Here is a 14,130-nt window from a genome sequence, read left to right on the forward strand (position 1 = left end):
CCGCAGTGGAGGAGTTGACGTCGGATCGGCCGATGGTCCTGCTGATGTCCTGCAGTCCGGGAGCGATGGACTTCGAGTAGTCTCCGTCACCTGAGCTGGCCGCGGAGACGCCATGGATGAGGGATGGGGAAGCTGAGTGGGGTGCTGGGGTGAAAAAGGGGAGGGGGTCTGTGGTGGGGGGGGAGCGCACGCCGGTGGGAGACCGTGTCCTGCCGACCGTCGGGGTACTCCACATACCCGTACTGCGGGTTAGCGTGGAGTAACTGGACTTGTTCCACCAACGGGTCGGGCTTGTGCACCCGCACATGTTTCCGGAGCAAGATGGGCCCGGGGGTGACCAGCCAAGTCGGGAGAGGGGATCCGGAGGATGACTTCCTGGGGAAAACGAGAAGACGTTCATGAGGTGTCTGATTAGTTGCGGTACAGAGGAGTGAGCGGATAGAGTGTAGGGCATCGGGGATCACCTCTTGCCATCGGGAAATAGGGAGATTTCTGGACCGGAGGCCCAGTAGTATGGCCTTCCAGATGGTACCATTCTCCCGCTCAACCTGTCCGTTACCCCGAGGGTTATAGCTGGTCGTCCTGCTAGAGGCGATGCCCCTGTCGAGCAGGAATTGACGCAGCTCGTCGCTCATAAATGAGGACCCCCGATCGCTGTGTATGTACGCGGGGTAGCCGAACAGTGAGAAGATGGAGAGTGGGGCCTTAATGATGGTCGATGTGGTCATGTCGGGACAGGGAATGGCGAAGGGGAAGCGGGAGTATTCGTCGATAACCGCCAGGAAGTAAATGTTGCGGTTGTTAGAGGGAAGGGGCCCCTTGAAGTCAATGCTAAGACGTTCGAAGGGGCGGGATGCTTTGATCAGGTGTGCGCGCTCGGGGCGGTAGAAGTGCGGTTTGCACTCGGTGCAGATGTGGCAGTCACGGGTTACTGACCTGACTTCCTCGATGGAGTAGGGCAGGTTGCGGGCCTTAATGAAGTGGTATAGGCGGGTAACCCCTGGATGGCAGAGATCTGCGTGGAGGGAGCGGAGGCGGTCTGTCTGCGCGCTGGCGCAGGTACCGCGGGACAGGGCATCAGGAGGCTCATTGAGCTTCCCAGGACGATACAAGATATCATAGTTGTATGTGGACAACTCGATCCGCCACCGTAAAATCTTGTCATTTTTGATCTTGCCTCTTTGTGCATTATCGAACATGAAGGCTACTGACCGTTGGTCTGTGGGGAGGGTAAACCTCCTGCCGGCCAAATAGTGCCTCCAATGTCGCACGGCTTCGACTATGGCCTGGGCTTCCTTTTCCACAGAGGGGTGGCGGAGTTCGGAAGCCTGGAGAGTTCTGGAGAAGAAGGCCACGGGTCTGCCCGCTTGGTTCAGGGTGGCCGCCAGAGCGACTTCTGATGCGTTGCTCTCGACCTGGAAGGGGAGGGACTCGTCGATGGCGCGCATCGTGGCCTTTGTGATGTCCGCTTTGATGCGGCTAAAGGCCTGGCAGGCCTCTGACGACAGTGGGACGATCGTGGTTTGAATGAGGGGACGGGCCCTGTCAGCTTAATTGGGAACCCATTGGGCGTAGTATGCGAAGAACCCCAGGCAGCATTTGAGGGATTTGGGGGTATTGGGGAGAGGGAGTTCCATCAGGGGGCGCATGCGTTCGGGGTCGGGGCCTATCACTCCGTTACGCACTTCGTAGCCGAGGATGGCTAGGCGGTCGGTGCTGAACACGCATTTATCCTTATTGTACGTGAGGTTAAGGAGTTTTGCGGTTTGGAGGAATTTCGGGAGGTTGGTGTCATGGTCCTGCTGGTCATGGCCGCAGATGGTGACATTATCGAGGTACGGGAAGGTAGCCCGTAATCCGTACTTGTCGACCATTCGGTTCATCTCCCGTTGGAAGACCGAGACCCCAATTGTGACACCAAACGGAACCCTGAGGAAGTGGTAGAGGCGCCCGTCAGCCTCGAACGCGGTGTACAGTCGGTCACTCGCGCGGATGGGGAGCTGGTGATAAGCGGACTTAAGGTCCACAGTGGAGAAGACCTTGTTTGTCGCGATTTTGTTTACCATGGTAGAAATACGGGGGAGAGGATACGCGTCCAGTTGCGTAAACCGGTTGATGGTCTGGCTATAATCGATGACCATCCGGTTTTTCTCCCCAGTCCGGACCACCAGCACTTGGGCTCGCCAGGGACTGTTGCTGGCCTCGATGACCCCTTCCGTCAGCAACCTCTGGATCTCGGACCTGATGAAGGTCCGGTCCTGGGCGCTGTACCGTCTGCTCCGTGTGGCGACGGGTTTGCAATCGGGGGTGAGGTTAGCAAACAGGGAGGGAGGGTCCACTTTGAGGGACGCGAGGCTGCAGACAGTGAGGGGGGGTATAGGGCCGCAGAATTGGAAGGTCAAGCTCTGCAGGTTGCACTGGAAGTCCAGTCCTAGGAGTGCCGGTGCGGAAAGGTCAGGGAGGACAAGGAATTTATAATTTTTAAAAACCTTCTCTTGGACCGTGAGGTCCGCGATACAGCACCCGGTGATGTGGACGGAGTGTGAACCTGAGGCTAAACCGATTTTGTGTGTTACGGGATGGATAGGGAGCGCGCAGTGTCTTACCGTGTCAGGGTGAACGAAGCTTTCCGTGCTCCCGGAGTCCAGCAGGCAGCCCGTCTCGTGGCCGTTGAGGTGAATCAGTGTTGTCGCTTTGGCGAGTGTGTGTGGATGAGACTGGTCAGGTTGAACGGCCGCGAGCCGTGGAGAAAATCCGTCGTCGCCGTCCGAGTCGATGCTGGAGGGACCTTGGGTGGCAGACCTGGACGTCGGTGGCCAGGATCCACATGTGGGGTCGGGGCCCAAGATGGCGGCGCCCAGGATCCGCACGTGGGGTCGGGGCCCAAGATGGCGGCGCCCAGGACCCGCAAGTGGGGTCGGGGCCCAAGATGGCGGCGCCCAGGACCCGCAAGTGGGGTCGGCGCCCCAAGATGGCGGCGCCCAGGAAGCCCTCGTGGCCGCTGGGGGCGGAGCTAGTCCTGCCGGCGCTGTGAGCGGATGAGGTGAGGCGCGCAGGCCGGGTGCAGGAGGCGAGTCAGGTGCATCAGCTGCGGGAGGAGGTAAGGCGCGCAGGCCGGGTGCGGGGGGCCGGGGGCGGGGGGAGCAGAGTCACTCTGCGGGCAGGCAGGGACGGGGGGGGGGGGGGCTCGGAGAGGCGAGCCGGTCGGGCGCCGGGGCCCGGGGGTTGGGGGGGAGAAACGTGCGCGGCGGGCAGGCAGAGAACTGGAGGGGCCGGGGAGGTGCGCTTGTCGGCCGGCTCTACTGAATCTTCTTCTGTTCTCTGGTACGCCGGGTACCCTCAATCAAGGACAGGTTCTATCCTACTCTGTCCTACGGATTGGAACATTTACCGAAGTTTTAACACACCACACATCTATAAAAAAGTTTTAACACACCACACATCTATAAAAAAATCTAAGAGGGCACTATCACATTCAATCATATATTTCATATACAAACAGGGGAATCTCTAACTGTCCTTATCTAAACTACACTTATGCAGCTAGCTAATAACCAAAATAACTTATATTACAGTACAAAATAAACAATAGCATTCCTACTTAACACTTATACCATTTACAGAGAGAGTAATTTGTCTTGAAAACCGTCGAATTTATGAGGCAGAAAAGGGTTCAGAGTGTGGGGTTTGTTGAAGTCCAAAAACAGGGGCTCTGAGTGGGTATACTGGGGAGCGGGAGGCTCTCCTTCGCCATTTCTGATGTCTGAGTGGACGACATGCAAAGTATTGCTATAATCAATAGGGCTTCTACCGTGTAAGAAAGGGAATACCACTTTGTGATATTGTCACACCATGTGGGGGTATCATTGGCTGTTTCTATGTGTGGTGTAGTGTCCGGGCTGGGGGGTTTCGTGTTGGGTGGTCATGCTCAGGGCCTGTGTGGTGAAGGATATAGGGGCTGATAACACGCGCAACTATAGTGATCCAACGGCGATCATGATGCAGGTCATCAGGTCCGTCTTCATTTTGTCTTTGTCTTCCTCTGTCTCCTGGTATATTCGTATCCTCCTCAGGGTACAGGTATAATATCTGTTATTATCTTGTTGTTTAATATCTCGTTTGTCTGTCTGTTTCTCCTTAACATCAATTTCCCATTTAGAATTGTCACCACATGTGACTCCCTCATTTTTTTTTTAAACCAACCATTTGGGAGACAAGACATCCGAAAAAGCAAATTTGTTTGAACCAAGTGTTTGAACATGTAAATAGTAGTTGGGGGATAGCGACCGAAGGGTCGCCGGAGGGCAAACAAAAACTGTGGCAAAGTGCATTCTTTAAACCACACTATGAAAAGAACAGTAAAAGAGTTTCGAAAATAATTTTCCAAATGGGGTGCGTATGAGCCGTGGCAGGGCAAGAATGGGTGGAATCCCCAGGTAGGGCGGTGATCAGTGCCGTTGCTCCACTACCCGAGCTTGGCTGACCAAATACATAGGGGGTCCTCAGGCAGGGCGGGGATCAGTGCCGTTATTCCACTGCCTGGGTGACCTTACAAGAACGGTAAGAATTTGAATATATATGGACTTCCGACAAATTGGTTCCTTTAACTACCATACGGCAGAGTAGTTATGACTGCATCAAGAAATTTTGGAAACATTCAACATTAAACACAAACTAAAAAAAAACAAAATAAAAAACGGGCAGGCTCCATCAGAGAACGGGACACCGTAAATCTCGATCGGTTCTTCTCTCTCATCATCTGGACGCCTCAGGGTTCTATTCCGAAAAGGGTTGTGAAGGGGTTAGCATGGTGGGAGTCAGACTCTGAGTCGTCACCATCTCCCGGCTGCCAAACTCGTAACTGGAGTTTCTGTGCAAAGCGCAACGTGGGCCGATGTGCGATCCATCTCGTCGTTTCTTATCCGTCAATAAAGAGTTATCGTGGTGCCATTCTTTCTTATCCAAAGGGCGGTAGAGGCAAGGGGGGTGGGTCGCTTTCGTCGGGCAGTGGGTCAGGTTCTGGCAGTGGAAAATGAATGGTCTCTGAGGGGCCGAACATATCGTGGTCGGTGTCACAGGGGCTGTGTGACTGGGGCCTGGTCTGTTTTGCCATTGGTCGGGGATTTCAAGTACGTTCGTCGTGCTTTCGCTGTCGCTATCGCTAGCGGCCGAATCAAGTCTGAGGCGGGAACTGGTCTCTGGGGGCAGAGTCAAGGTCGTGTCTGTGGACGTGCTGTCCTGGCTGGGGTAGGGTTGGATTCGGTTGCCAGTGGGCGTGTCTCCGTTGTCTGCCATTGCCAGTGAGATGTGGTGCGAGTGGCTGCACTCCACCCATAAACCTTAAGCTGGTTTATGTGAAATCATCCTGACTTTCCATTTGGATATGTGATCTTATACACTGAGGGTCTTACTTTATCAGAAATTGAGTAGGGTCCTGCAAATTTGGGGGAGAGGAATGAACTCTGATTGTCAAGGGAGATCATGACTTGCTGTCAGACTGTATACTCTGTCCGGTGTACTGTCTTGTCAAAGCAGGCCGTACTCTGCTTTTTCCTAGCGCCTAGTCGAACAGCTGCAGCGAGCTGTGCTGCTTTAATATTTTCCAACATATTTTGGCGGCTTTTTAATGAGTCAGGGTGGTGACTGCAGGGCTGGCCAAATCAAGTCCAAATAAATACTAGGTACCCTTCATGGATCGTCCGGTCATGAGAGTGTGGGGGGTGTAACCTGTCGAACTCAACTCTGTGTTTCTAATAAACATCAGTGTGAATGGGAGCACTGTGTCCCATGTTGTGTTATGCTGCTGTACCATCTTCGTAAGTGTTGCCTATAGGGTCCTTTAGGGTTCATGCGTTCCACAATACTGCTGGATTGTGGGTGATAGGCAACGTGAAACTTCTGTTTAATTCCGAAAATTGTTACGACGTTTTTCATTACTCTTCCTGTGAAGTGCGAACCTTGGTCCGACTCAATACTACGGGGGAGTCCTCATCTAGTAAATATTTGCTGGGTTAGAATTTTTGCTGTCGCTTTAGCCGTGTTTGTCCTGGAAGGAAATTCTTCAACCCATTTTATGAATGTGTCAATGACGACCAACACATATTTGTATCCATTTCTGCAGGGGAGGGGAGGGGACCAATGTAGTCTAATTGTAAGTTCGTCCATGGGCCATTAACAGGGCGGGTGTGTCTTAGCCGACCTTTCTTTGCATATCTGTCTGGGTTGTTCTGGGTGCAAATTAAGCAATTCTCAATGTAATGGGTTACGTCAGTTTTTATATCGGGCCACCAGCAGAGAGGTCTGAGGTGGGCTAGGGTGGATTCTATCCCTTGGTGTCCGTGTCCTTTGTGGAATTGACAAATAATCTGGTTCCTGTCCTGGGTGGGGCCACATAAATACCATCCTTTAAAATGATTCCCTCATGGATCGTTCAGTGTCTTTAAACCTATCATAGGGAGCTGGGAAGTCTCCTTTTAAAATGTCTTTAAGCGTGTCGTCTTCCTTTTGTTCCTGTGCCAAATCTTGAATATTGGTCTGTGAGACCTGAACTGGGGCACTCTCAGGGGGTTGCCAAAAGTGGCCATGTCGTGAGCCTGCTTTGGCTAGGGTGTCTCCTTTCACGTTACTGGGTGGGGAGGAACGATGATGGCTTCTAACCTTTATGATTCCATATTCACGATCTTTGGCTTCTTTGAGAATGTGCTTTAGTAAAGACGCTGAAGGTAGGGGTTTACTGTCGGAGGATACAAATCCTCTATATTCCCACAGGGGCAGGAATTCCGTCAGGCTGTTGCAAACATATAAGCTGTCCGAATATATGTCTGCTGGGGTCGGGAACGAATCTGGGTGCTGCCCAAAGTAAGCAATGGCTGCTAACTCGGCTGCCTGTGGACCTAAATGTCCTGGCAATTGTAACAATATCTCCTCTAATGTGCGTCCCTGCGTGTCTTCTACATATATGCCACATCCTGTGATCGTTTTTCCATTTAGAATTGTGGAGGAGCCATCTACATAAATTTTTAGCGAATTATCTGTGGGCTGGGTTCTCTGTGGTCTGATGCCTGTTTTCATCGGCAACGATTTGGGAATAAAAGGTCCTGTGCTGTGCTTGGCTGCAATGATTTCACACTCACGTGGGGTTCCTGCATATTCTAAATTATCGGCCAGAAACGTGTGGGTCTTTATCCTCTTCACTGTAATATCACGTCCTTGTAGGAGTAGGGTCCAGCACACTGCTCGAATTTGGCTTACTGTGCAGCAGTAGGGGCTTTAGGGGCAGCACGGTAGCATGGTGGTTAGCATGAATGCTTCACAGCTCCAGGGTCCCAGGTTCGATTCCCGGCTGGGTCACTGTCTGTGCGGAGTCTGCACGTCCTCCCCGTGTGTGCGTGGATTTCCTCCGGGTGCTCCGGTTTCCTCCCACAGTCCAAAGATGTGCGGGTTAGGTGGATTGGCCATGCTAAATTGCCCGTAGTGTCCTAAAAAGTAAGGTTAAGGGGGAGGGTTGTTGGGTTACGGGTATAGGGTGGATACGTGGGTTTGAGTAGGGTGATCATTGCTCGGCACAACATCGAGGGCCGAAGGGCCTGTTCTGTGCTGTACTGTTCTATGTTCTATGTGCCGTCTTTTAACTTACTGTCTAACAGTAGCTGTGTCGGGATGTGCTCGGCCAATATAGTTACGGGGTTGAGTCCTGTTACGTACGCGAAGTACTGTACCGCCCAGAAAACTGCGAGCAAGTGCCTTTCGCAGGCAGAAAATCCTTGGTCTATGGGGTCTAAAACTCGTGAGGCATAGGCTACGGGTCCTAAACGATCGTGCCTTTCCTGTAGAAGTACGGCCGAAAGGGTTCGGTCGGTGGTCGCTACCTCTATCGTGTATGGGGATTGTGGGTCTGGTGCCTGCAAAGCGGGAGCTGTGATCAGTGCACGTTTCAATGTATCCACGGCATCCGTGTGCTGTGGAAGCCATTTCCATGGGGCCTGTTTCTTAAGGAGCTCGGAAAGTGGGGCTGCTTTTGTGGCAAAGCCGTCTACATGGTTCCTGCAGTAACCAACCAGTCCTAAAAATGACCAGAGTGCTGTAACATTATGGGGCAAGGGCAGTTTTACAATTGAATCGATCCGTTTTTGTTCTATCTCACGCTTACCATGCATTATGACCTAAATAAGTGACCTTTTCTTGGAGAATCTGGGCTTTTTTTAGGGTTGATTTTACATCCAATTTCTTTTTGGAGACCTAATAGTTCTGAAAGAAGCAAAATGTGCTCTTCCTTGGTGTCAGTCTGTCGGAGCAAGTCGTCCACATACTGAATGAGGTATTCAGGTCAGGAAAATTTCGATAATCCATTAGGAAATTGTCTGTGAAAAATGGAGGAGGAGTTGTGGAAGCCTTGTGGAAGGCATGCCCACGTGTACTGCTGTCCCTGGAAGGTGAACGCAAGTTTGTACTGGCACCTTTTATCCAATGGAATGGACCAAAAGCCATTGCTAATGTCCAGAACCGTGAAAACCTTTGACTGTAGTCCCTGCTTTAACATGGTCTCGGGACTCGTGGCAACGGTGGGGGCTGCTAATGGAGTTACTTTGTTTAATTTTCTATAATTGATGGTCAGACTCCATGAACCTTCTGGTTATCTTACGAGCCAAATTGGGGCATTGTTTGTTGAGGCTACGGGCCGAATTACTCCTTGAGTCAGTAAACTTTGAATTACTTTAGCTATTTCTCCCTCGGCTTGCTGTGGAAAACCATCTTGTTTCTGGGGCTTGGGATCGGCACCTGTTATGGTGACTACTCCTGGAATTTTACCGCAATCGTGCTTGTGCTGGGCAAAAGATGCTTTGTGTCTCCTCAAGCCTTCCCTAACTATTTTGTCCTTACTAATGGTTTGTGGATCAAACCAGTAATCTCCCACTGAACTAATCCTGTGTGCGTAGTCTCCTACTGTGAGCATGGTGGGGGCTCGTGCTGCTCTAGCCATTTTCCACACACACTTATTTACGGGGTCGAAAGAGAGGTTGTGTGAGCTCATAAAATCTATTCCCAAGATGTGTTCTGCTGTCTGGGGTAAATGTACCAAAACGACTGAGTGCTTAGTTCGAACGTTACCGATCTGGATATCCACAGGGCCCGTAATGTGTCCCTGCTGGAGGTGCCCTGTAAAGGCCATTGAGAGTGATAGTGTCTATAGTGGGCCATATATCTCGCTGGTGCTTTGTGGAGGAGTTTAACGTGGTTTTGGACACTCGTGTGTCCCAAAAGAACTCTACAAGGTGACGCCGGACTGTGCCTGTGACCCTTGTCCCAAAGTGTGTCACAGACCCAAGTTGGGGAGCCCGAACACCGTCAATTTATGGCCAAATTATCTGAACGGGCGCAAACGCTGTGGATAGGCCAGGCATTGTTCCTCGGTGGGGCATTTATGATTCTGTTGCTGTTTTGGGGGTGTTGCTCATTCTGGGTGAGTGTGCTTCACACTCGATTTAGCTCTGTTTCGTTACTTAGCTCTGGAGTCGCCAGGTATCGTTTAAGATACCGCCACAAGTTTCAAGGTCAAGTTCAAAGCAATAAAACCATACACCAATTAGTAAGTTCAAACAAATGAGTTTATTATAATACAATTATAATACTACCCATGCACACGCTAAGAGGACTAAACTATTCCTACCACTAAATAAACCAATACTTATCTCGAAGGGAACTGCCGGATCAGGGGACAAGGCTTCTTGCTCTGCTCTGGTCCGCAGACTTCAGGTTGGTACGGGTTAAAAAGGGGTCAGGAGTGTCTATCTCTGGTAGCGATAGTTGTGAGACACTTACTTGCTGGCGGCTGCTGTCCCAAACCTCTCCTCTCTCTCGGTCAAAGTCTTCTTCGGTAAAAGGCTGGTCGAGAGGGTTGGTCAAGAGAGGAGGGCTGGACAAGAAGAACAAACTAAGTGTGGGACCCTGTCTTTTATAGGTCCTAGGGTTTCGTGCCCTTTTGGGCGGACCCTTTTCCTGCTGGGAATCGATTGGGTCTCTTCCCAATCGATTTGTTTGAATCCCCCCAATACTGAGGCTGTCCCTCGGTTGCTGGGCGGGCCTTCAGGTGCTTTGTTTTCGAACCCCGCTGGTGCCGGGGTGTCTGGTTTCCCATACACTGTTGCGATCACTTCCCCATTTGTGTCCATTGTCCCTGGGATCGTTCCATTACTATGTTAACTATCCCGGAGATTGCCTCATTAGTATGCGGAATGTTCGTTTCGGTGCTGTCTGCTCTCTTAGCAGACAGAATACACATTGGCTTGGTGCAGCCTGCTTGTGCTGCAAACTTTGTCCATTTTAACCTGAAAGCTTTGTGTTCCTCCATTTTGTATTGAGGGAATGGCCAACTTCGGTGGCTACAGGGGGGGTCATTACATTCTCGGGTGTAATGTCCCACGTGTCCACAATTATAGCATCCCTGTGCTTTATGGTGCTGTGCGTTATTTCTACCTTCATTTACCCATGCGAGGACTTGATGTGTCCTTACTGGATTCATGTTTGCTTGTGCCTTCTCCCCCTCTGCCTTGTTATGTAGGGATTGTTCCCAAGCTCTAGATAGTCTCTTCAGAACTCCACACTTCATTGGGGTCTGAGGGGTCATAGTTTACACATGCTTTTTGTCCTGCCTCTGTAGTGTGGGAGACTAGAACACGGGTCCATTTGGCCGCATTGTCTGCAGTTAAATGGGCGCGGGCTAGATCTCCAAATACTGCGGTGAAGTGGATCCAGAGACGTCCAGCAAATGCTGTTGGACGCTCTCCTTTTTTCTGTCTACATCGGTTGAGTTCTTCTACGGGATCTCCTCTATTATAGCCAATTGTATCTAGCATAGCTGTCTTCATATCTTGGAGGCTACCTCCTCCTACATTTTGTGGGTCGGGAAGAGCTGAACTAACAGACTCATTCCTATGAGTTTCACTTCTTCCTGCTCGTCCAGACCGTACATGACGGTCTGTTGTCTAACTCGCTCAAAGAAATGGTGTGGGTCTGATGTGGGGTGAAAGGTTTCAATTTTATCGCGGGCATCCCTTAACTGGGTGATGGTTAGTGGGGTGGTGTGCACAAAATCGACTTGGTCTTCTGTTGTTACTCTGCGCTACGTGGTGACTGGATTCATTGGGTCGGGTGCTGCCTGGGCAGTCGATGGTGTGGGTGCTTTCCTTTTCGAGGCCTGGGGAGCTCTATTCTGGCTTTCTGTTTCGTTCACATATCAATGGGCCGTTTCATTAAGGTCCTGCCAATCGGGGCCATCTTCCCGATCTAAATTTGGTCCAACGGTATCTCTGAACCCATTCTGAACTGAGAGCAGTGATTGCAATTTGCTGCCTGCACTTGGCATGGTCGACCGAACTCTGCCTCTGTTCCATGATGGAACTGTGGAGTGCTCGGAGGGCTGCCTTTAAATCCTCACATTGTTTTTCCAATTGTTCTACTCGGTGTTCTGTTTCTTCTCATACCGAGACCGCGTGTTGCGTGTATTGGTAGGCTTTATCATACTGTGACTGAAAGCTGCTTAGGTGAGCGAGACAAGATTGGTGTGCCCGTTTGACATCAGCCATCTCCTTGTCCTTCGCTGCTAGCTGCTCTGGGAGTTGCTCGTTTACTCTCTCACACTCGCTAACATTTCCTTCTCTGCTCCTCTCTTTCTCCTCAAGCTGTCTGCGGAGCGTCCTTACGACCTCCTCTGTGCCTCGCAATTGTGCCAAGCAGGACACGATTGCCATCAGCTTACCAACTCTGCCTAAATTCATTTTCTGGATCTCGGTCAGGTTATCCCACCAAGTTTGTTCTGTACTACCAGGACCATAGACCATAGAACAGTACAGCACAGAACAGGCCCTTCGGCCCTCAATGTTGTGCCGAGCCATGATCACCCTACTCAAACCCACGTATCCACCCTATACCCGTAACCCAACAACCCCCCCTTAACCTTACTTTTATTAGGACACTACGGGCAATTTAGCATGGCCAATCCACCTAACCCGCACATCTTTGGACTGTGGGAGGAAACTGGAGCACCCGGAGGAAACCCACGCACACAGGGGGAGGACGTGCAGACTCCACACAGACAGTGACCCAGCCGGGAATCGAACCTGGGACCCTGGAGCTGTGAAGCATTTATGCCAACCACCATGCTACCCTGCTGACCTGTCTCCTCATTGCACAAAATTCCGACCATAGGGGCCATGGTTTCCCCTTTAGGTACTTCCTAATTTCCTCTTCCCATATGGGACACTGTTTTGCTTTTTTTTTAATAAACGCTTTATTGAGGTATTTTCTTTGGCATTTTAACAGCAACAAAATCAACAATATACATAACAAGAAAAATATAAACATAGTGCAAATTCCACCACCCTCTCCTGCAGGTCCTGCCATTACTTACCCCCCTATCCTACACTAGCCTCGCCCCCTCTTTCGTTTAGCTGGTTTAGCTCACTCGGCTAAATCGCTGGCTTTTAAAGCAGACCAAGGCAGGCCAGCAGCACGGGTTCAATTCCCGTACCAGCCTCCCCGAACAGGCGCCGGAATATGGCGACTAGGGGCTTTTCACAGTAACTTTATTGAAGCCTACTCGTGACAATGAGCGATTTTTTTAGGACGGGTCTCGGAGGAGACATTTCTTTACTCAGAGGGCTGTGAATCTTTGAAATTCTCCACCCCAGAGGGCTGTGGGAGCTCAGAAAATAGTCAATGCCGCCATTCCGCCTCCCAAAGTGCATAACCTCACACTTTTTCACATTTTATTCCATCTGCCACTTCATGACCCACTCTCCTCGCCTGATCAGGTCCTTCTGCAGTCCCACTGCTTCCTCAATACTACCCGTCCCTCTTCACCTCGGATGTGTTTGGGGCCGATGTTGAAGTCCCCGTGACCCAAAGGGTTTTGTAGCTGCCGACAAATGAGGGGATGAAGCCGCACGGGAGGCTAAACAGAAAGAGAAGAGTTAGGCAGTAGGAGGGTGTTTGGCGTGTGTTCAGAGGTCCCAGATAGGGGTCAGCCAGCATCATCACATCGATGGATCAGCACAGAATCGGTCCAACCGGATGCAACTTATAGGGCTACGGCGAGGTCGAACACTTTGGAGATAGGTGCCATGGCGGTTGGCACTGCTGCCTCGCCGCGCAGGGGACCCGTGTTCAATTCTGCTCTTGGGTCACTGTCTGTGTGGAGTTTGTACATTTTACCCATGTCAGTGTGGGCTCCTCCCACAGTCCAAAGATATGCACCTCTGCTTGATTGGCTATGCTGAATTACCCCATCGAGTCCAGGTTAAGTTCTGGGGATAGGGCAAGGGAGTGAGCCTAGGCAGGGTGCTCTTTCAGAGATTTGGTGCAGACTCAATGGGCCGAATGGCCTCCTTCTGCACTGGAGAAATTCTATGGTTCTCTAAAGAGGTCAGAGTGGACTTGTCCACAGCGGTAAAGGTTGTTTTGATTATTTTTTGGATCCTTTTCGCCACATTTTCTTGTGAATGTAAGCCAACAGATATAAAAGCTGCAGTTGGGAAATGTTGACATACAAAGGGTGTCCCAGTACACCAACCACAGAAAATAGACATGCAAGGAGGGGACGCAAATGGTATCTTCATCGCAAAAGGGTCTGAGTATAGGAGCAAGGATGTCTTACAGCAGCTCGACAGGGCCTTGGTCAGATCACACCTGGAGTATTGTCTGCTGCTTCGGTCTCCTTGTTGAAGAGAGCATATACTTGGCTTAGAGGGGATAGCAGCGAATGTTCTGATTCCTGGGCTGGGGGGGGGGGGGGGGGGGGGGGGGGGGGCGGGGTGGGGGGATTGCTCTGTGAGGAGGGAGAGGGTTAATGGGATCTGTATTCAGTGAGATTTGAAAGAATGCGAGGGAATGCAGTTGAAAGGTCTAAAAGCCTGACGGGCGGAGAGACTGGATTCAGGGATGATGTTTCTTCTCTCTGGGTGGAGTCCAGAACAAGGGGTCACAGTCTCAGGTTAAGGACAGGCCATTTGGAACTGAGGTGAGGAGAAACCGCTTCACTCAGAGGATGGTGAGCCTGTGGAACTCTCTACCACAGAGGCTGCGGAGGTGAATATCTTTGAGAATCAGATAGATATCTAGACTCCAAAAGTGTCA

Source organism: Scyliorhinus canicula, chromosome 17 (assembly GCF_902713615.1).
Source record: "Scyliorhinus canicula chromosome 17, sScyCan1.1, whole genome shotgun sequence".
Lineage (NCBI taxonomy): Eukaryota > Metazoa > Chordata > Chondrichthyes > Carcharhiniformes > Scyliorhinidae > Scyliorhinus > Scyliorhinus canicula.